The sequence below is a fragment of the Eriocheir sinensis genome, chromosome 37 (assembly GCF_024679095.1).
Source record: "Eriocheir sinensis breed Jianghai 21 chromosome 37, ASM2467909v1, whole genome shotgun sequence".
Lineage (NCBI taxonomy): Eukaryota > Metazoa > Arthropoda > Malacostraca > Decapoda > Varunidae > Eriocheir > Eriocheir sinensis.
In genome coordinates, this window is record NC_066545.1 from 348,163 (window position 1) to 370,079 (window position 21,917).

Here is a 21,917-nt window from a genome sequence, read left to right on the forward strand (position 1 = left end):
GGAATGCAGGCATACATTCCACGTTCTTTCTCTACTCCTCATGCTAAAAAGCCTTGGTTTAATCACGCTTGTTCTCGTGCTGTCAAAGATAGAGAGGCAGCTCACAAAAGGTACCAGAGCCTTCGCACTGCTACTAATCATGAACTTTACATTTCAGCCCGGAATCGAGCCAAATCTATTCTCCCACGTACCAAAACCTGTTTCATCAATGGAAAATGTCAACATCTTGCTTTTTGTAATTCTTCCCGTGACTTCTGGCACCTAGCCAAAAATATCTCCTCCAATTTCACTTCTTCATCTTTCCCTCCTCTCCTTAACCCTGACGGCAGCACTGCCGTCTCATCTATCTCTAAGGCTGAACTCTTCACTCAAACTTTCTGTAAGAACTCCACCATGGACGCTTCTAGGCATATTCCTCCTACTCATCCCCTCTCTGACTCCTTTATGCCTGCTATTAAGATTCTTTCAAATGATGTTTTCTATGCCCTCTCTGGCCTCAACTCTCAGAAGGCTTATGGACCTGATGGAGTGCCTCCTATTGTCCTTAAAAACTGTGCTTCCGTGCTGACACCCTGCCTGGTCAAACTCTTTCGTCTCTGCCTATCAACATCTACCTTTCCTTCCTGCTGGAAGTACGCCTTCGTACAGCCTGTGCCTAAGAAGGGTGACGGTTCCAATCCCTCAAACTACCCCCCCTTAGCTTTACTTTCCTGTTCATCTAAGGCTTTGAATCAATCTTTAACAGGAAGATTCAAAAGCACCTTTCCACTTCTAACCTTCTATCTGATCGCCAGTATGGGTTCCGCAAAGGGCGTTCTACTGGCGATATTCTTGTGGTCTTAACTGACTCTTGGTCATCCTCTCTTAGCCGTTTCGGTGAAACTTTCGCTGTTGCGCTAGACATATCGAAAGCCTTCGATAGAGTCTGGCACAAGTCATTGCTTTCAAACTGCCCTTTCTGATTATATACCTCTCTCTATTCCTTTATCTCCAGTTTTCTTTCCGGCCGTTCTATCTCTGCGGTGGAAGACGTTCACTGTTCTTCCCCTAAACCTATCAACAGTGGTGTTCCACAGGGCTCTGTTCTATCACCCACTCTCTTCCTGTTCTTCATCAATGACCTTCTTTCCATAATAAACTGTCCTGTCCACTATACGCCAACGACTCCACTCTGCATTATTCAACTTCTTTCAATAGAAGGCCATCCCAACAGGAAGTACACGACCCAGACTGGAGGCTGCAAAACGCTTAACATCAGACCTGCTATCATTTCCGATTGGGGTAGAAGGAACCGTGTCCTTCAATGCCTCAAAACTCAAATTTCTCTACCTATCAATTCGACACAATCTTCCAAACACCGATCCCCTATTCTTCGACAACACTCAGCTGTCACCTTCTTCAACACTAAATATCCTCGGTCTATCCTTAACTCAAAATCTCAAACTGAAAACATCACATCTCCTCTCTCGCTAAATCAGCTTCCTCGAGGCTGGGCGTTCTGTATCGTCTCCGCTAGTTCTTCTCCCCGCGCAGTTGCTATCCATATACTGGGGCCTTGTCCGCCCACGTATGGAGTATGCATCTCACGTGTGGGGGCCCACTCACAGCTCTTCTGGACAGGGTGGAGTCTAAGGCTCTTCGTCTCATCAGCTCTCCTCCTACTGATAGTTTTCATCCTCTTTCATCTTCTATCGCTATTTTCACGCTGACTGCTCTTTGAACTGCTAACTGCATGCCTCCTGCCCCGCGGCCCCGCTGCACACGACTTTTTACTCATGCTCATCCCTATATTGTCCAAACCCCTTATGCAAGAGTTAACTAGCATCTTCACTCTTTCATCCCTCACGCTGGTAAACTCTGGGACAATCTTCCTTCATCTGTATTTCCTCCTGCCTACGACTTGAACTCTTTCAATAGGAGGGTGTCAAGACACCCTCCCGAAATTGACCTCTTTCGGCCACCTCTTTTGATTCTTTTTTGTAGGAGCAGCGAGTAGCGGTTTTTTTATTATTGTTTTTTGTGCCCTTGAGCCGCTTCCTTTGTTGTAGAAAAAAAGTAGTAGTAGTAGTAGTAGTAGTAGTAGTAGTAGTAATTAATGTTTTTGTTTCTGTAGTTGTTGTTGTTGTTGTTGTTGTTGTTGTTGTTGTTGTTGTTGTTGTTGTTGCTGTTGTTGTTGTTGTATCATTAACACCAGTAGCAAAAGCAGTATCAGCAGCATCAACACCACCATCAGTAGTAGTGGTATTAGAAGTGGTAGTGCTAGAGGTAGTAATAATGCTGATAGAAATAGTAGTAGCATAAGAAGCAGAATAAAAGTAGTAGTAGTAGTAGTAGTAGTAGTAGTAGTAGTAGTAGTAGTAGTAGTAGTAGTAGTAGTAATAGCAGTAGCAGTATTTGCAAAAGTAGTAGTAGTAGTAGTAGTAGTAGTAGTAGTAGTAGGTGTCGCCTCTCGTTCTCCCTGCTCATGTCGGCCATCCTATGTCTCAGGGGCACCAGACACTCCACCAAAAGTCACCAATATCTCCAATATGGACTATGAAGCCACAGCGGTGGAGAGTGACATTAAGGTGGGTCGGGAGTGACTTGAGTAGGGAAGGAAAGGGGGATCTAGACGTAATAGATGATAGGGTGTTATATATAGATTTAGTGCTAGGTAGTATTAGTGATATGGTTGGATGCCACAGTCATTTGCGAACAGAGTTGGGGCTGATGACCTCTAAGCTATGGAGCCCTCCATGATTATGTGTCGGGTAAATGAACATGGGTGGAGGTATCATTTACATAGTAGTAGTAGCAAAAAAAAGTAGTAGTAGTAGTAGTAGTAGTAGTAGTAGTAGTAGTAGTAGTAGTAGTTGTAGTAGCAGTAGTAGTAGTGGTAGTAGTAAGTAGTAGTAGTAGTAGGTCGGGCCAAAACAGCATTCCAGGGCAGTAACGTGAAACTGTCAGTGACTGGAGAAAGCCATTGAACAGCTGAATACAGAACTGAATATGTGAAAACGGCTGTAAAGCGCTGGGGAGTCCGAACTGCAGAGACTGGAGCGAGATCGCCAAAACAGAACCGCAGGCAGCCTACGTAGCATTTACGTATGGTGTCATATAAATGGAACTACCTCATGAGGACAGTTCTGATGTTGCTCCGTTACTAAAACCTCTGGAAGATGCTATCAGAAACACCTTCATACCGGAGATAGCAAATGGGAGATGTCCCAGTGACCAGGAGAGAAGATTGCTGGAGTTGCCGCCAAGAATGGGTGGGCTCGGCATCACCAACCCGCAAAATCTGGCTGAGTCTGAATTGGGAACTCAACTGAATCACAGCCTCCTTGACCGGATATATTACCAATCAAAAATGAAAGGGGTGAAGACAACCTCAAGATATTAGGGTCACTAAGGAATGAAATTCCATAAACAGAGAAGGAAAACAGAGAGACACTCTGAGTGACCTAATGAGAGAACTCCCAGAAGACACAAGGAGGAGGACAGATATTGCACAGGAAGTGGGCGCTTCAAACTGGCTAACCCACACTACCCATCAGGGCAAAAGGCTTCAACTTAAACAAAAAGAATTTACTGATGCCCTTGCCCTCAGGTATGGCTGGCCAGTGGATGGGCTCCCACACATGTAACTGTGGCTCACCCTTCAACCAAAATCATGCCATGACATGCAAGAGAGGAGGTTTGCCCTGCATGAGACATGATGAAGTAAGAGACGTAACAGCTCAGATGCTGAAAGAAGTCTGCCACGACGTGACTGTGGAACCCATGCTGCTCCCTCTGCAAGGCGAACACTTCGCCAGACGCACCGCTAATGTTTCGAACGAAGCACGAGTGGATGTTAGCGCCAGAGGGTTTTGGACTCGTTGACAAAGGGCATATTTTGACATTAGGATCTTTGATCCCATGGCCCATTGCCACAGAGACCTGACCCTTGATGCAGCCTACAAAAGAAACGAACAAGAGAAGAACAGAGCATATGAAGAAAGAATACAGAATGTGGACCAGGGCCCTTCACCCCGGTAGTATTCACGACGGCAGGAGGGATGGGACCAAGGGCGCAGAGCTTCTACGGAAGACTCGCCGAAACACTGGCGGATAAGAAAACAACAGCCAAGAAGCAGTGTGGTCGCCTGGATGAGATGCAGGCTGTCCTTCTCCTCCTGAGGTCAGCCTGGTCTGCCTGAGGAACCAGGTCACCTGCACCCAAAACCACCTGCATTGCTGACCTGACTTTGAGGCGACGGTGGTTGATATTCATATAAACCACAAGCTCTGTTAGCTTAAAAATAAAATGTTTAGTAAATTTTGTAATATTAAATAAAGATTTTTGTCGTACACAGTCATTGGAGGGGTGTGGCAAATGAATTGCTTTGTGAAAGGATAAGAGAGAACATACCGCTCACAACGCAACTCCCACAGATGGAGGCCAGTAGAAGTAGTAGTAGTAGTAGTAGTAGTAGTAGTAGTAGTAGTAGTAGTAGCAACAGTAGTAGTAGTTGTAGTAGTAGTAGTAGTAGTAGTAGTAGCAAAATTAGTAGTAGTAGTAGTAGTAGTAGTAGTAGTAGTAGTAATAGTAGTAGTAGTAGTAGTAGTAGTAGTAGTAGTAGTAGTAGTAGTAGTAGTAGTAGTAGTAGTAGTAGTAGTAGTAGTAGTAGCAAAAGTAGTATAAGAAGTAGTAGTAGTAGCAGCAGCAGCAGCAGTAGAAGAAGTGTAGTAATAGTAGCACCGTTTATATTTCAGAAATATAACGACACTGCAGTTTATTACGCAAAGTTTCAAATAACTTTCTGGAGACTAAACAACAAATTTCGTATAATACAAAAAAATGTTAACATTTAGTTCAGCAACATAAAAAATCCGGAAATCGATCCCCTACCAGCAGATTAATCAGCAGAAAACTTTCCAGCAAGGCTTCCTCCAGACTATCACTAACTTTCTAATGCCTGCAAAACAGAATTTTCGGGCAGAAATACCTTCGTGGTCTAGTGGTTAGCGTGCCTAGCTACGAATCCGCAGGCACTGGTTCGAATCCCTGCTCGGGCAGTTGGCATGCTGCTCACCCAGCTGTTCATTCTCCCTTTCGCTGGTTGGGCACCTGGGAAATCCTGGGGAAAGTAAGCTTGGCAATCCCGGTTTTCAACTGGCCCGTGTCCCGAGGTAATTGTTTCATACCTACCTATAGGCTCAAAGCGGTCAAAGATGAGCACCGCAGCCACGCGCAGCTATACCGTATGCACTCCATCTTTACTGTTTACCTACGAGGTGATGCACAAAAGCATACGGAAACAGTCTAACATAATTTTATTACGCACTGGCCACATGGGTACGTTGGCAAAGCGAACTGAGATTATTACCTCACATAACAGATTTATTACACATTATTATATTAGTCATATGTTAGCTGGATGAGTAATGAGAACTCTTTAATCACTCCTTCGTATCATAATGAACACCTTTCCCTGGCAGCCACGAATTCCTCCCTGCTTCCTTGAGCCTCTGACCTATATCACATCCTTTTGTTAGTTCTTGATTAGTAATAGAATGAGAGAAAATCAGCAAGTCACTTAAAATGAAGAATGAGATGACGTAAATAAGTAGGTTGAATTATTACGGAGATTCAGGAAAGACAATGTATTTCTGAAGCATTTCCGCCAGCCCCAGCAGCCAGCAGGCAGTACGCGCACGTGTTGATCCGCTACTCTAAGGTAGGATGCGACATGTTCTATAAATTTGAAAAGCTGCTTATATCGTATTTAATCTAGAATCTAATAATATCATCGTGTTCAGGAGACTTCTCTTTATAGGGTAATAGGATTTATTTTAGCATTGGTAACAATAACACTTGTAAATGATGATGCTTCGTAAAGCACGACATACACGTTTCGAACTGTTATTTCATTTATTCATGTTTATCTTTTATCTTTATTTTGTTGATTATTTACAAATATATATGAGTTCTATAATCACTAGCTAAGTCGACTGGTGTCAACCATTACTGTTTATCTTTCACAGAAGGAGGCTAATTCAAATAACAGTAACCTTGTAGCACGAGAGCATAAGGGATTGAAAGACAACTCCATGAGATGAGAAGGAAACCAACCTATCAGGAGAGGCCTGACAAACACCCCCTTAGGCTCCTGTGCGAGCACTTCGTTTGAAGAGACTATACAAATAGGATAATGATGGCCAACTTTGAATTATATTCTATTTAGTCAGCACAAGAAATATTAAACTAAAAATAAATGCTGTTTATAATATAAAATATTTAGTTTTATGTGTCAATGACAATTTCCAAGAGTATTCCTTCTCTTAATATGAGTAATAACTAGATATTGCGAATGAACAAGTGACCTATCCCTTGTCCTTTATTATTGCCTCTCCCTTATTTCCTTGTGTGAGTGCAGTGATTATCGCCTTGATGAAAGTAACACTTAAATGTTATCTTTTGCCGCCGTTATGGTGCTAACGGCTTTTGTACTTGCAACTGTATGCCCTTATCACGTCTCCCATGGCTTCGCCGCACAAGACTTTCTACTTAATCATATCTCTAGGCTGTCCAACGTACTAATGCAAGCATGAACCAGGATGCTTTTTATCTAATTCATTGGTAATTGGAATCACTCTCTTCGATGTATTTCCTCCTACTTACGAGTTAACTCTTTCACGAGGGGAGTATCAGAACACCTCTTTATCTAAAACTGACAATCTATTTTTTTTGTTTCCTTTCACTAATTTTGATAGAAGAATTCACGCGGGCATTTTTTCCTCTGGTCTACTCACTTGCCAATGAAAATGAAAATAGATGACCTCTCTTGCAGGCCCAACTAATTGAACTTGCTTGTCTCAAAGGTAGACAAACAAGGCACAGCCACAACTGGCTAATCCCCGCACTCATCATCGATGTCCCATAATATAAATCGCACCTTTGTTAATCTCCTGGCCCCAAGATATCACACCCAACTCCTCTATAGTTTATGGTCAAGCCCAACACCCTCAACAAGCAGTGCATTTAGATGGTATCATAAGTGCCAGAGTTCTCCATAGTACTCCACCTTCTTCTGTCTTCAATCATTGTCTCTCCTCTCTCTTCTTCCTCCCTAGCTCCTCCTTCCTCTTCCTCTTCCTCCTCCTCCTCCTCCTCCTCCTCCTCCCTCCTCCTCCTTCTTTCTTCTTCCTCCTCCTCCATCTCCTTCTTTCACTCTAGCCCATTCTCCACTTTTCAGTGCAAGAGGCGGTGGTTCGTGCGAGCGATAATTTTTCATAGATTTTTTTCCACCGCTTCTGCCCGCCTCCGTATACCATAAGACACGCTTGTTAATCGCTGGTGAGGCAGTGGGCGGCGCTTACGTTAACGAGAGGTGTCTCTACATAACGAAGTGCAGGGGACGGCGGAGGAAAGGTTAGAGGAGATGGAGGGATGAAGGAAAGAGGGTAACAGCGTGATAAAGGTGGAGTGATGGTGTTATGGTGATGGCGATGCAGACAGTGTGTGTGTGTGTGTGTGTGTGTGTGTGTGTGTGCGCGGGCCAGTCACCCAGCAAGACAGCCAGCCAGCCACTGACTCACTTTCTCTCTTACTCATACTTCCTCCCTGCCTCTGTCCCAGATGAAATACCACGTAGCGTGGTCGTCCCTGTTGAGTCACTAGTCGTACTTCGGTAGTGAAATACGACATGAGGGGCCTTGGAGCAGGAGGGGGGGAAGGGTGGGAGAGAGAAGAATGGAAAGGGGGAAGGGAACAGGGTGGGAGGGAGGGAGGCGAAGGTGATGTGGGTATGAATGAAACAAGGTAAGGAGAGGTTGCATGGAGGAGAGGGATGAAAAGGAGGAAATATGTGTGGAATGTGAAAAATAAAGGTGAAACAAGAGTAAACGAAGAAGGATGTGGAGAAAAGTTGAGAAAGGGGAGAGAAAAGTGGTGGAAGGGAAATGAAGGTGAAACAAAACTGAGGAAGCAGGATGTGAGAGAAAGAAAAGAAGGGGAAAGAAAAGGGTGTGAGGGAAACAAAAGATGAATTCAGTAGGATGGGAGAGAATGGATACAAAGAAAGGAATGGAAAAAATGAGGATAAAAAAAGGGAGGCAAAACGAGGGGGGGGAAGGGTGAGTTAGCGGTTAGCGGATTATAGAGTGGAGAGAGGGTGAGGAGAACAAGAGGGAGGTGAAGAAGAGAAAAGGTGAGGTGGAGGGAGGAAATGGTTAGGGAATAAAGGATTGCAAAGGGATGAGGAGGAAAATGAGGATGATTACGGAAGGAGAAATATGAAAGATTGTCAAGGAAAGGAATTTTTGATGGATATGGAAGACAAGGAAGTAAAGTGGACGAAAGGTAAGCTTAAAAATGAGGTGAGCAATGGAGTAACGAAAGAGGGAAGAAGTGAGAAGCAGAACCGTCCACAGATACCATCAAACCACGATCTTCATAAAAACCATCGATATCCAATATATTTAATACTACTAATAATAGATATGTTTAAAACAAACTGATAATGAGATATTGATCAAGATAAAGAAATAATATATTTATGAGATATATCATTTGATCTATACTGAGAATCAAAGAGGATTGATACATTAAAGAGCAAATACACTGATAATCAATATATAGATGATAATCACTTTGATATGATCACTATATCTTCTGATGTCCATTCAGGAAATGATAAAGCACCAGGATAGATCATAAAAAATGGATCAAAGAATCAAACCATCAAAGATGAGGTTTTAGGAAATGAGAATCAATATCCAGTGATAGGAGTCCATTACTACTACACTGAACTGATCTACGTTTTGTATGCCGGTATCATAATTATGTCTCTGCTTTCTTGCCAGATTACACTGTTCTGTGTAGCCCACAGAAAATTTTCCTAAATCCAAACATTCAGTCATTGAGTCAAATTGTATTTAGTTAGACATAGCAGTGTCTAGATTAAACCCTGTAGTAAATTTCTATATCCATGTTTAATGTCGTGTTGGTTGATAACTCAAACATATTTTGTAGACTATTCGTGCCTTAATGGGTAGCCACGCAAGTCTATAAGTGTAGGTGTTATTCTCTCACGTGGCGGCAGACCCTTTATTAGCTTTGCAGCTCTGTTCATGTCAAATTGTAGTTTCCTAGCAGGTATTTAGGAAAGCCATAATAATAGAGTGCATTACATAAATAACCAGGGGTACTAGTTACATGATTATAATAATATACAAGCATCTTCATGAAGCATTATTCAAGTATTTCTTGACAAATAAAATATTCCAAAGATGGTAGCCTGCTGTTCTCACCACCTGGTTGATCTGTTCTTTGAAAGATAGAGTACAATCAATTATCACAGCTAGGTCTTTGACTGCCTTTTTAACAGTCATGGTACCATCATTAACCCGAAGAGTGGATATATCTAGCCTCCTGAGATCCTTATTCTTCTTCACACTATCAGGCATTCAGTTCTGTCCTCATTCAGCTTCAATTGCTTAGAATTCATCCATTTCCCAACATCATCCACAATTTTGCTCAACTTATCTTCAGTTTAAAATCAACTCCATGATTTTTTGGCAAATGTGAAAGTCCAATAGCATACACACATACAAGATATTTGGACCCAGTACACTTCTCTGAGAGACTCCTCTTGCAGAATTTTTATGAGTAGAAACGACGGCACTTATTTGCACGTATGTTCTGGTCCTCAAGCAGGCTCTCAGATAACTGCTGCACGCCACCCACAATTCCAATGTTTTTTACAATCTTGGAAAGGCTAATAAACTGTAGCTCCAACGTGTCCAAAACACCAACACTCAACTCTAACAAAATCAAAACATTACACTTCCCTTTCATTCATGAGTGCAAGTAAATTGTTTACCACTGAACAGAGGAGTAGTTTTCTTGTCAGAGTAAGGAATACTCCTGTAAGCAGACCCCGATTATCCGGTAAAAAAGCTGCACAATTTACAGATGCTCCATTAGCTGATCTAAGCATCACATTTTCCAAGTATCTTAGATAAAAACGTCAAGTTGGAAACTGGTCTAAAGGAACTTAATTAAACACTGTGGATCCAGTTTACCCTTTCACCACTTTCTCACTCTCCGGAAAAAAAACATTGTTTTCAATACTAATGTTAACCATCTCGTATCATAATCTTTAAGAAAATATCACTAAAGTTTCCCTCTTAATTATGTCATTTATCCAGTGCAGGATCATTATCACAGTACGTCAGTTACATCCTGTGTAAGATAGTTTTCACAACAGCTACATCCGCTCGTTGAAAGCAGAGACTTGTGTTTTCTAAACGGGTCCATGCTAATCAGGCGCTTTAAAGTTCCTTATTACGTTTTCAGTTTTCTTATCTAAAAAGTTCTAGATACATGCTTACCAGCACATCGTCCGACAACCCAACCGGTAGCTCATCAACTTCTTCTGTTTCAGTCAAACTATCAGAAGCATCTTATATAGTTTATTGATCTTAGGGCCTTGCCTCCACAACCTTTATTCCAGATAATATTCTCTTTTTCCGTTTTATTACAAGCCAGTTTTTCTTTATTTCTTGCCTCCTGTATGCTCTTTCTTGTCACTCATCTGTTTCTAAGCCTACGCTATAGTCTTTCTTTTTCTTTTTCCTTCACTTCGCTCTCAGTATTTCCGCATTAAACCAAGGTGCATGATCTTTCAACATTATCTCTTTTTCCAATCAGAGGGGCAGAGGCTGTTATACTCATATCTAGTAATACCATTGCTGTAGCAGCTTAACCAGGCAGGTAGATACAATTTTCACATGCCACTAAGCCAACCTTATTGCTGATGCGAATTCGCAGCCAGCTGCTGAAGCTGCAGAGACCTGACAGTCTGGTTTACGCCTGGCCAATCAACAACCGACCCGGATCCTAGCGCTTCGCGCTACTGGTGGAGCGCCGACGTGAGTTTTGACGGGGATGCTTGCAGCCAACGTCGATCTCAAGAAGGCGTTTGATTCAGTGCATCGTGAGGCACTCTGGGATCGCCTTCTGCGACTCCGTGGGATTCCTGCGAGGGGACTGTTGGTCTGCTGATCACCAGCCCTGTATTCTGGAGACAGAGAGTGCTGAAGTGGGGGGCTTGTCCAGCTTTTTTCCCGTGAATGCAGGGGTAGTGAGGTAGAGGCTTTGTCCTTGCCCCATCGCTTTTCAACACTTATGGACTGGGTACTTTGGCAGAGTCGTGGGCCAGAGTCATTGCAGAACATCCATTGGCAATACCAGGGTCGCTGACTTTGTTTTTTGCTGATGATGCAGTAATCCTGGCGGAGTCGCTGGAGATTTTGATGGCTCTCGAGGCACTGCACGAGGAGGCGAAGCCCTAGGGACTCAGGTCTCCTGGGCCAAGACCAAGGTACAGAGTGTTTGGAGGCTGCTGGATGACACAGTACAGTCTGCTCATGCCGTGTGGCGAGGACGTTGAGATCTCAGAAAGTTTCACGTATCTTGGTAGCGTAGTTCATAACAACGCTGTGAGTCTGGCCAGGAAGTCTTACGGCGGATTGGTCTGGCTCCACTGTGTTATGGACTCGCTCAACGAGAGTATATGGCGTTGTCGGTACCTGTGCAGAAGGACAAAGATCCGGATTTTCAAGTCCCTTGTGCTCCCTTGTGAAGACATGGAATGACGCTGGAATGACTGTATTGTCAAACCGGCGACTACTGCGTGAGACTGATTCGACATATTTTACCTGCGTAGTCCCTCAACGCCAACTCCGGCTATACTGGCACGTGGCATGGTTTCCAGCTGATCCTGCTCATCGGGTTGTCTCTGTAGAGACAATCCTGAATGGAGGAGGCCCACGGAGTTCTGTGGTTGGAGCAAGTCGATAGATCTGCCGGGGAGGTACTCGGGTTGGGAAGGGGGCCTGCATGGAGACTCACCAGGAGGGACCCCGGGTTTAAGCAGCGTCGTAGGGGTGGGCGAGGCGACGCGCCCCCGGCGTATCACCCCCGATTGATTGATTGATGGCACTAAGCCATGTTCACGGATTTCAGGACTTTTGCGGAAATTATCTGCTGTACAGAGTTTATCAATATTAATGGTTGGAAAGTTTCTTCGCTGTCTGAACGTATTTTTTTCTCTGCAACTGCTTCTTTGTATATAAATCTCAAATGTTACCAATTTATACACAGGGGATATATAACATATTTCATCAACACACGCCTCTTGAACAGATCATAATCTACATGTGTGTGTGTGTGTGTGTGTGTGTGTGTGTGTATATATATGTGTGTGTGTGTGTGTGTGTGTGTGTGTGTGTGTGTGTGTGTGTGTGTGTGTGTGTGTGTGTGTGTGTGTGTGTGTGTGTGTGTTTATGGTTAAGGAAGCTTAGCAAGGGTGAAGTAAAACAAAACATATGGATGCCCGCAACTCACTGGTCCCCAAAGAAATACAGATGATGCTGAAAAGACTGATCAAATTAAGTTTCAGCGGTGTATTGATACTCCCCACTTGAAGAATGTAAAAGCTTATACAATTATAGTTAGTGTGTGTGTGTGTGTGTGTGTGTGTGTGTGTGTGTGTGTGTGTGTGTGTGTGTGTGTGTACGTGTGACTGTTTCCCTGCTAAGCCCTCGACCTTAAGCCACAGGACTGGTCGGTCGTCCTTTCACCGCCACAACGCGGAAGAGAAAGGACGAGACATCAGTAACGCCCGCGCGAGCCAATAAAAAAAAGACGACGAATAACGAGGAAGAACATTCTGTTACACGCTCCGGGCACGACGCCAGCGGCCGCCAAGAGAGTAATGGTTGGCACGAGCTGGACGGCTGATATTGATGACGCTTAGTTCTTATTCAGTTTTTTTGAGACGACGAATGTGATCTTCAAAATGGAACGGAAGTACTCTGTGTGTGTGTGTGTTTGTGTGGTGTGGTGTGTGTGGGTGTGTGTGTGGGAGTGTGTGTGTGTGTGTGTGTGTGTGTGTGTGTGTGTGTGTCGTCGGTCATAACCTTGCAATCGAGACGGGTCGCTGAATCGGCGTGGGTGGGAACGTCTCAAGGTGGCGGAGCGGCTCTGTCCGTGCGGGGCCGTGCTTACAGAGTTGCACGTACTTGAGGTAGCCGACTAGGTTAATTTACCCCCAAAAATCATTTTCTGTGATAATTTGTCATGAGAGAAAATAAAGTATGTAGAGTCTGATAGTACACATATATATTCTCGGTGGTGAAATTAAAGCCCCTTTAAAGCCCATTTCAAGCGCTTAGGTGGTGGTTCTCGCGTCTTTTAAATGCCCCGTTTTCTTTGTAAAAATTACCCTTTCCTGAGTTTCTCCGTGAGAACACAGGATTATGTTCTGTGGAATATTCAGAACGCGGTTTGCTTGTCAAGCTACCGCTTTGGAACACAACTTTGGATACTTGGCATCATTTCTCTAACTCCACCTTGGATTTCCCACGTCACACCACACACTACAGGCACTGATGAAGAAAGATAAGGAAATGCAGAGAATTTTAGTAGTCCAGAGAAAAGGCAAGAAGAGAAAGATATAAAAAAGTAAAGAGTACGAGGCAGTTGTACACTGAAAATCTAGCAACAATGAGTGAGATGGTTCCTCATGACACCCCCACCATGAGTAGATAATATCCTTTTCAAAAGTATGGGACCAGCGCGGCCATCAGAACGAAACATTGTACCACATACTATAGTAGCATACAATTAATTATGAAATAGTGAAATTTGTTGGCCAAAATAACTGCAAAGAAAAAAAGATTAAATGGCGGCAAAATAAGGAAAAAGTTTAGAGGCCCGTATCTCAAAAGTACATTTCCATAACCTCAAAATTCCTGAGATTGGAAAGTTTTTAACCCATCTTAAATCTGTTTGCAGTTTTGGTAAGAGTAGTAAAACAGCTACATTTGGTAGTTAGATTTTCCTTCTAGATTGTATTGGTTGGTCACAAGGAGAATGGAAACTTTAAAAATTAGTGGAAAATGAGTACATTAATAAAATAAATTCATAATTACTATCCTTTTTCGAATCAATGGATTATCTAACTCGGAAAAGTAGAGAAATGTTCATTGATTAATTTTATATAAAGAAAATTAAAATGAGATGGAAAAAAAGAAAATCAGGAAATTTTAAATAGGTAGTAAATTTACATAAAAAGTAGAATAAAATAATTAAAAAAATGTTTCTTTTTAAGATATCATTTGAATATTGCAGGTGGATTATAAAGTAATGCACTCAAACCATGCCATTTTCACAACGAGTGGAGCAATATGACACATTACCGTAGTCGGCTACTATAAGTCGTGTCCTCTGACACGGACATACGTATTAAATATAATTTTACCTCCTGGGCTTACCTCATTGTTGATGATGGCCAGTTCCCTATGGTGGAAATAGTGCAGAAGGTTCTTTCATGTTTTCCTTAGAGTGTCTAATTTGTTATGTTGTCTGAAGGCCTATCATTGCAACTATTCCCAATGTAATATACTTTTTTGTTCTCATTGTTTTCGTATTAGTAATGTTGTGTAAATATTTTGTTTGGACTCTTCAAATAAATGGAATTAATGTTGTTGCCAGGTATTATGTTGATTTCAACTATCATCAATGTATTATAAGATGCACCCAAAATGCCTTTAATGAGGTTTATTAAATATAAACCATAACTGTTTAATAATAATTGATTTTCTAATTTATTATACTAAGATATGATTACTTTAAATTTTATGTGTGTGTTGTGTATATATATATATATATATATATATATATATATAGATATATATATATATATATATATATATATATATATATATATATATATATATATATATGTATATATATATATATATATATATATATATATATATATATATATATATATATATATATATATATATATATATATATATATATATATATATATATATATATACACACAATTGTAAACTGTGGTCAATAAATGTTTACTTACTTACTTACTGTGTGTGTATGTGTGTGTTTGTGTGTGTGTGTGTGTGTGTGTGTGTGTGTGTGTGTGTGTGTGTGTGTGTGTGTGTGTGTGTGTGTGTGTTTGTCATTCTGTAAACTTATGATACTGTTAGTGTGGCGCCCTCTTAATGCCATGTTTTTTGTTTTGTTTTAGAAGAAAACTGAAATTTTCAAGCTTGAGTGGTTATGTGTTTGAGTCTTTTTGGATACGTATGAGTCATGTGCTGCCCTCGGAACGCGATCTTCTGCTTTTAAGGATATGGTAACTACCATCTTGAAAGAGTACATGTAGTGCATGTGTTTTTAAATACCAGCAACTATCAGGGCTGCCTTGAAAGACAATGCAAGTTAATAAGAGAGAACATAAGAACATAAGAACGCAGGAGTCTACAAGAGGCCGGTAGGCCTGTACGAGGCAGCTCCTTTGACCCTAAGCTCCCGTGTATCTAACCCCACCTAATATCGCTGTCCATGAATTTATCTAGTCTATTTTTGAATGTGACAATTGTATTGGCACTCACCACATGACTGCTAAGCCTATTCCACTCATCCACCACCCTGTTAGTAAACCAATTTTTGCCTATGTCCCTGTTGAATCTGAATTTATCCAGTTTAAACCCGTTACTTCGTGTCCTACCCGGTTCTCTTACCAACAAAACCTAATGAATGTCTCCCTTATTAAAGCCCTTTATCCATTTATAAACCTCGATCATGTCTCCACGCACCCTTCGCCTTTCTAGAGGATGCAAGTTTAACTGTTTGAGTCTTCCCTCGTATGGCAAGTTTCTCAACCCCTGAATCATCTTAGTCATTCTCCTCTGCACCGATTCTAACATTCTGATATCCATTCTATAGTAAGGTGACCAGAACTGAACCGCATAGTCAAAATGAGGTCTAACTAATGCTAAATATAGTTTGAGGAAGACTTCGGGGCTTCTGTTGCTTACGCTCCTTGAAATAAATCCCAGTACCCTATTAGCTCGATTTCTAGCTTGAATGCATTGTGCCCTTGGACGGAGATCAGAGCTCACTAAGACCCCTAAATCCCTCTCGCACCCTGACCTACTTATGAGAGTGTCATTTAAGCAATAGTTATGTGAGGGGTTGTTCCTACCTACACTCAGAATACTGCACTTCCCTACATTGAACTCCATCTGCCATTTATCCGCCCAGTCATATAATCTGTTGAGTTCACCTTGGAGAATACTAGCGTCCTGATCCGACTCAATTACTCTACCGATCTTGGTATCATCTGCAAATTTACTAACATCACTACTAATTCTGTATCTAAGTCATTGATATAAATAATAAACGAAAACTGTGTGACAGAACAAAGAGAAATAGCAATGTATGGGGAGTATGAGTATAGGAAGAGTATACAGAGAGAGGATGCACCGTGACAAGGGAGGGGTAAAAAAATACAATGTTCGCTTGATTACACGCTTCCTACAAGAGTGATGTGTTTGTGTGAGTCTTGCTTGGCGTGAAAGAATACACTGTTCCTGATTTATGTGTTGCTTTCTGCTTCGTGTTATTTGGTTTCACTTTATTTTATCGGTAAATCTGGATGCTTTTATTTGTGCTTTTATTTACTTATAATTTTGGGTGAATTTACAGGCGATTTGAACCGAGTTGCAACTTCAACTGATAAATGAACAAGCATCATTCCTACCATTACTGCTACTACTTTTACTACTACTACTACTACTACTACTACTACGACTACTACTACTATTACATGTATTAACAGTGCCACCAGAACAACTATTAATGTTAACACACACACACACACACACACACACACACACACACACACACACACACATCACACACGCCATTGGTCCGCTAAGTGTGGGTGTGAGCCGCTGTCAATGGGAAGGCAGTTTATGGTGAGTAAGAGTGGTGAAAAGAATGGTGCGTGTGTGCTGAAGCGTGAGGAAGCCTGTGATGAGTGTGTGTGTGTGTGTGTGTGTGTGTGTGTGTGTGTGTAATTCACCTCTTGGTCTGCTGCGGGTCTCTCTCGAGACAGCCAGTCGTTCCCCTACGGAAGAGCACAGAGCTCATAGTACCAATCTCTGGGTAGGACTGAGACCACTCACACACAACACACCGCGACAACAAGGTCACAACTCCTTGCCTGACGTCGCGTACCTACTCACTGCTAGGTGAACAAGGGCTACACGTGAAAGAAGATAAACACACCTTATCTTCACCCGGCCGGGGAATCGAACCCCGGTTGTGAGGCAGACGCTCTATCCATTGAGCTACCGTCTATCCACACACTGTGTGTGTGTGTGTGTGTGTGTGTGTGTGTGTGTGTGTGTGTAATTATGGAGTGTTTAATCAAATCTTAATTCAACTTTAATAAAAAGAACTCCACAAATATACAAAGGAGACATATCACAGCTACCACCACCACTATCCACTACCGCAATTACCACCATCGTCACCACTATCTTGTTTCCGGCAGCAGTAGGATATAGAGGATTGGTGGGGACAAATTGCAGGGGCAGAAGTCTGAACATCAAGTATTAATCAAAAAAATCAAACACAAGGGAGGATAGACAGATGGTCGTGTGAAATGGACCACAATTCACATTGACACACCCCATTGCCCTCGCCCGGACCAAAACAATACTGCGGCCGTCATCACAAAACCGTCAGTGTCACCGTATATATATTATGGTCAATGGCTGCAGAAATATTCGGGAGAGAGGGAAACGGTGGACTTTGATTTAGCTTTTTACTGGCACTTCTATTAAAATGCCTTCCACTCCAGCTCGTCGGTCACGCAGTTTGTCAGTTATTTCGCCAGTCAGTTAGTCAGTCCGTCAGTTTGTCAGTCAGTTAGCCAGCAGTGTAGTCAATAAGTCATTTTACCAGTTTGTCAATCAGTCACTAAGTCAATCAATCAATCAGTCAGACAGCAATTGATCAGTCACTTATTCAGCGGGATAGTCAACAGATTATTCAGTAAGTTTGTTACCCCTTTAGTCAAATGGGTAGTCAAACGGGTAGTCATTCAGTCTGTTAATCAGCCACTAAGTCAGAGAGGTGGTAAAACGTTCAGTCAGTCGGCCAGTGAATAGGATACTGTTTGTCCAGTCCAGTCAGTTAATCAGCGGGATAGTCAGTTAGTCAGTCATCAGTCAGTCAATCACTCAGTTACTCGGTTGGTCAGTCAATCAGTCAGCCAGTCAGTCGCCACCTCTCCCATGTCCTCGATTTCCACTGTACACACACCATTAATTTTACATACCATACTCACCAGACCAAGCCACCCCTCTATCCAGAAGCCCTCTCCTCCCCCTCCGTCTCACCAATACCAGTGATGACGGAGCCTCTTCCAAGCTCTCGTCGCCTTCCTTTCCTTCCCTTCGCTTCACTCTGCCACATAACGTCCACGCCTCTGTCCAACCACCTGTCACTTAACCTAATTTTTCACCCTGTCTGTCTATCCACATCCGTATCTCACAGATGTTCCTTGTCATGTTCCTTTACACAGCATTCGCTTCTGACCTCTCCTGCGTCTCTTCTCTTGCTCCTGCTTCTCGTCCTTCTACTACTTCTCATCCTAATCATCCTTTGCAGTTTCATCTTCCTGCTCCTACTTTTACTACTGTTACTGTTTTCCTCCTGCTTCTTTGCCTTTTCATTCTCCCCTCATCTTTCGGTTCCTGTTCCTCCATATTCTACTTCCTACTTCTCTCCTGTTTCACCTCCCCCGTGCTCCTCCTCTCCCTGGCCCTGCTCCTACACACTTTTGCTTCTCAGATTTACAGCAGGTCGGCGTTATCATCCCTTAATTAAAAGGGACTCTCTTACTACCTCCACACATACCTTCCTTTACTGTTACTTACGTAGGTGTTAGAAAGAAAACGTGTGTGAAACAGAAACTCAACTTTCTGATGCACCAGCAATATTTATACTGCGCTCCCTCTCCCCCCCCTCCCTACACAGTCTCAAACTTCTCCCCCTACAAAAAAAAAAAAAAAAAAAAAAATCCCTTTCTCGTCACCTTTTCTTTCGCCTCCTTCTCTTCGTCCTCATTATCTTTCTCCTGCTACCTTTCCTACCACCATCCTCATCGTTGCCATCTGTTCTTACCCTCCTCCTCCTCCTCCTCCTCATCCTCCTCAAGTACCCCATTGCGGCCACACTTTCCGGCACTCCGCTCCATCCACCCACCGCTAAAGCCCTCCATATACGATCCACCACCACCACAGGATTGCTTACATCTCTTCCTTCCTAATAATCCTCTTCCTCCTCCTCCGAAAAGCCTGACAGCTTCTCCCTAAAACTATTCCCCCTCTTCCTGACCTTCCTCCTCCCCTCCTTCATCCCTCCAGCAGTCAACCTCAGCCCTCCCCCCCCCCTCATCTTGATCTTCCTTATCCTTGCCTCCCTTAGGCCTACCACCACCCACACATCCAAGCCCTCCTGCCATTCTCCACTACACCCATCTCTCTCCTTTATTCCTCTCCGCTCCCCACCATTATCCACGGACGCTTCCTTTTGCAATGCAAAACCCCTATTTTCTTCCCCTTCCCTTCTCTACCTTTTCCCCATCCCTACCAACTCCCGTTTTCCTTTTGTTAATTTCCCCTCCCATTACCCCTTCTTCCTCTTCCTTCCAATAAAGGCTACCCTCCATTCCCTTCCCTACCCCTCCTCCTCTTCCTCCTTCCCCTCCCCCTCACATCCCTATACTGAACAGGTGTGAGGAAGTGGAAGTCTGGGTTCAATTTAGACGGAAAACTGCCCCAAACACGAGGGTTACACTTGTGTGTGTGTGTGTGTGTGTGTGTGTGTGTGTGTGTGTGTGTGTGTGTGTGTGTGTGTGTGTATACTTAAATACTGCATTTCCCTTGCATTTACCAAATGAAGGCTTTTCTCCACACACACACACACACACACACACACACACACACACACACACCAGCACACACACACACACACACACACACACACACACACACACACACACACACACACACACACACACACACACACACACACACACACACACACACACACACACACACACACACACACACACACACACACACACACACACACACACACACACACACACACACACACACACACACATACACGACAAGGAGTAATGACGCAAACCTATGATAAACAGAGTGATGAAGAGAGGGAGAAAAGGAGAGAAGCAGGAAAGGAATGGAGACGAGACAGTCAATATGGTATGGAGAAATGAAAAATGCCAGACGGAAAAGAAAAAGAACCAGGAAAATAAGGAGGAGGAGGAGGAGGAGGAGGAGGAGGAGGAGGAGGAACACACAATGAAACACAAAGTAAGAACAAACAACAGCTGACCTGATGGTCCTTACGAGGCTGTTTGTGACAAGCTACACTAACTATCTAATCAAAGGTAGAAGATGGACAGCAAAGGCGAAAGCTCCTCCCCACCAAACCAACCCTTCAGCCAAAGCTGGCAGGAAAGAAAAAAGAACCATGCAGCATGGAAAAACTGCATGGAAATTATGTAGGAAAGAGGAAAGAACTACCATTACTGCTACCACTAACCAGGCGATAAAAACGGACAAGGACACCAGTATTCGAAAAAATTTAACATTATTAAGACAATGAGTAATACCTTAGTTGCTGGTTGGATTAAAAATACGTGTCTAATCTATTCTTGAAGGCAGTAACTGCTGTACTATCAACGACATCACAGGGTAAAAATTCCAAACATTAACGACTCGATTGAAGAAGTGTTTGGCTTCGTGTGACGATAATCTTTTATCACTTATCTTGAAATTGTTATTTCTTCCTGTTCTATTTGATCGATCAATAATCATTGTAAAGTAGTCTTCCGCATTAATATCACTGAATCCTTTAAACATTTTAAACACTTCTACTAGATCGCTTCACATTCTTCGTTTTGATAGGCTGAATAAATTTACTTCTTTAAGCCTTTGTTCATAAGATAAATTTCTCAGTCTAGGAATCATTTTTGTTATTCTCCGTTGAACCCGATCTAACTTTTCTACGTCTTCTCTGTAATAGGGAGACCAAAACTGTACACAGTACTCTAGATGGGGTCAAACCAGCGAATTATACAGTTTTAATATTACATTTGTCTCCGTAGTCTAGTGGTCAGCGCGCCTGGCTACTACTCCGCGGGCCCTGGTTCGAATCCCGGCCCGGTTAGTTGGAGTGCACCTCACCCAGCTGCTCTCTTCCCTTTCGGGCTGGTCGATAAATGAGTACCTGGGGAAACCAGGGGAAATTAAACTGTAGTAATCCGGATGTCACACTGGCCCTGTGTCCCGGGGTAATGGGTTCCCTCCCACCACGGGCTCAAGGGCCAATGTCACGGAAATGAGCACCGAGGCCACGCGCTGCTACAGCGTATGCCCCCAACTTTACCTTACCTTATTATTACTTTTTCCGATTTATTATTAAAAACTCGTCCGATGAAGCCAACCAATTTGTTTGCGGTTTTAACTACCTCTGAACAATGCTGAATGGGCTTTAAATCGCTTGATATTGAGATTCCAAGATTCTTTTCTTTACTTACTGCAGAAAGTTGTTGGCCATTCAGTACGTACTGAACGCGATTGTTATTGTTCCCGATGTGTAACACTTTACATTTGTCAACGTTAAATTTAATTTGACATTGATTGGCCCAACGTGCAAGTCGATCTAGATCTTGTTGTAATGTTGCTTCGTCGAGTGTCGTAGTTACCTTACTAGCGATTTTTGTGTCATCAGCAAATTTTGGTATTTTGCAAGTGAGTCCATCATCGATATCATTAACATAAATTAAGAAGAGCATGGGACCAAGCACTGATCCTAGAGAAACACCGCTTCTGACATCGAGCCAGTTAGATGAAACACCGTTTAGATCTACTCTGTTTCTGCTCAGATAGCCAGTCCACAAGTCGATTGTGAATGTTACCTGAGATACCGTGCGCCAATAGTTTACTGACCAACCGTTTGTGGG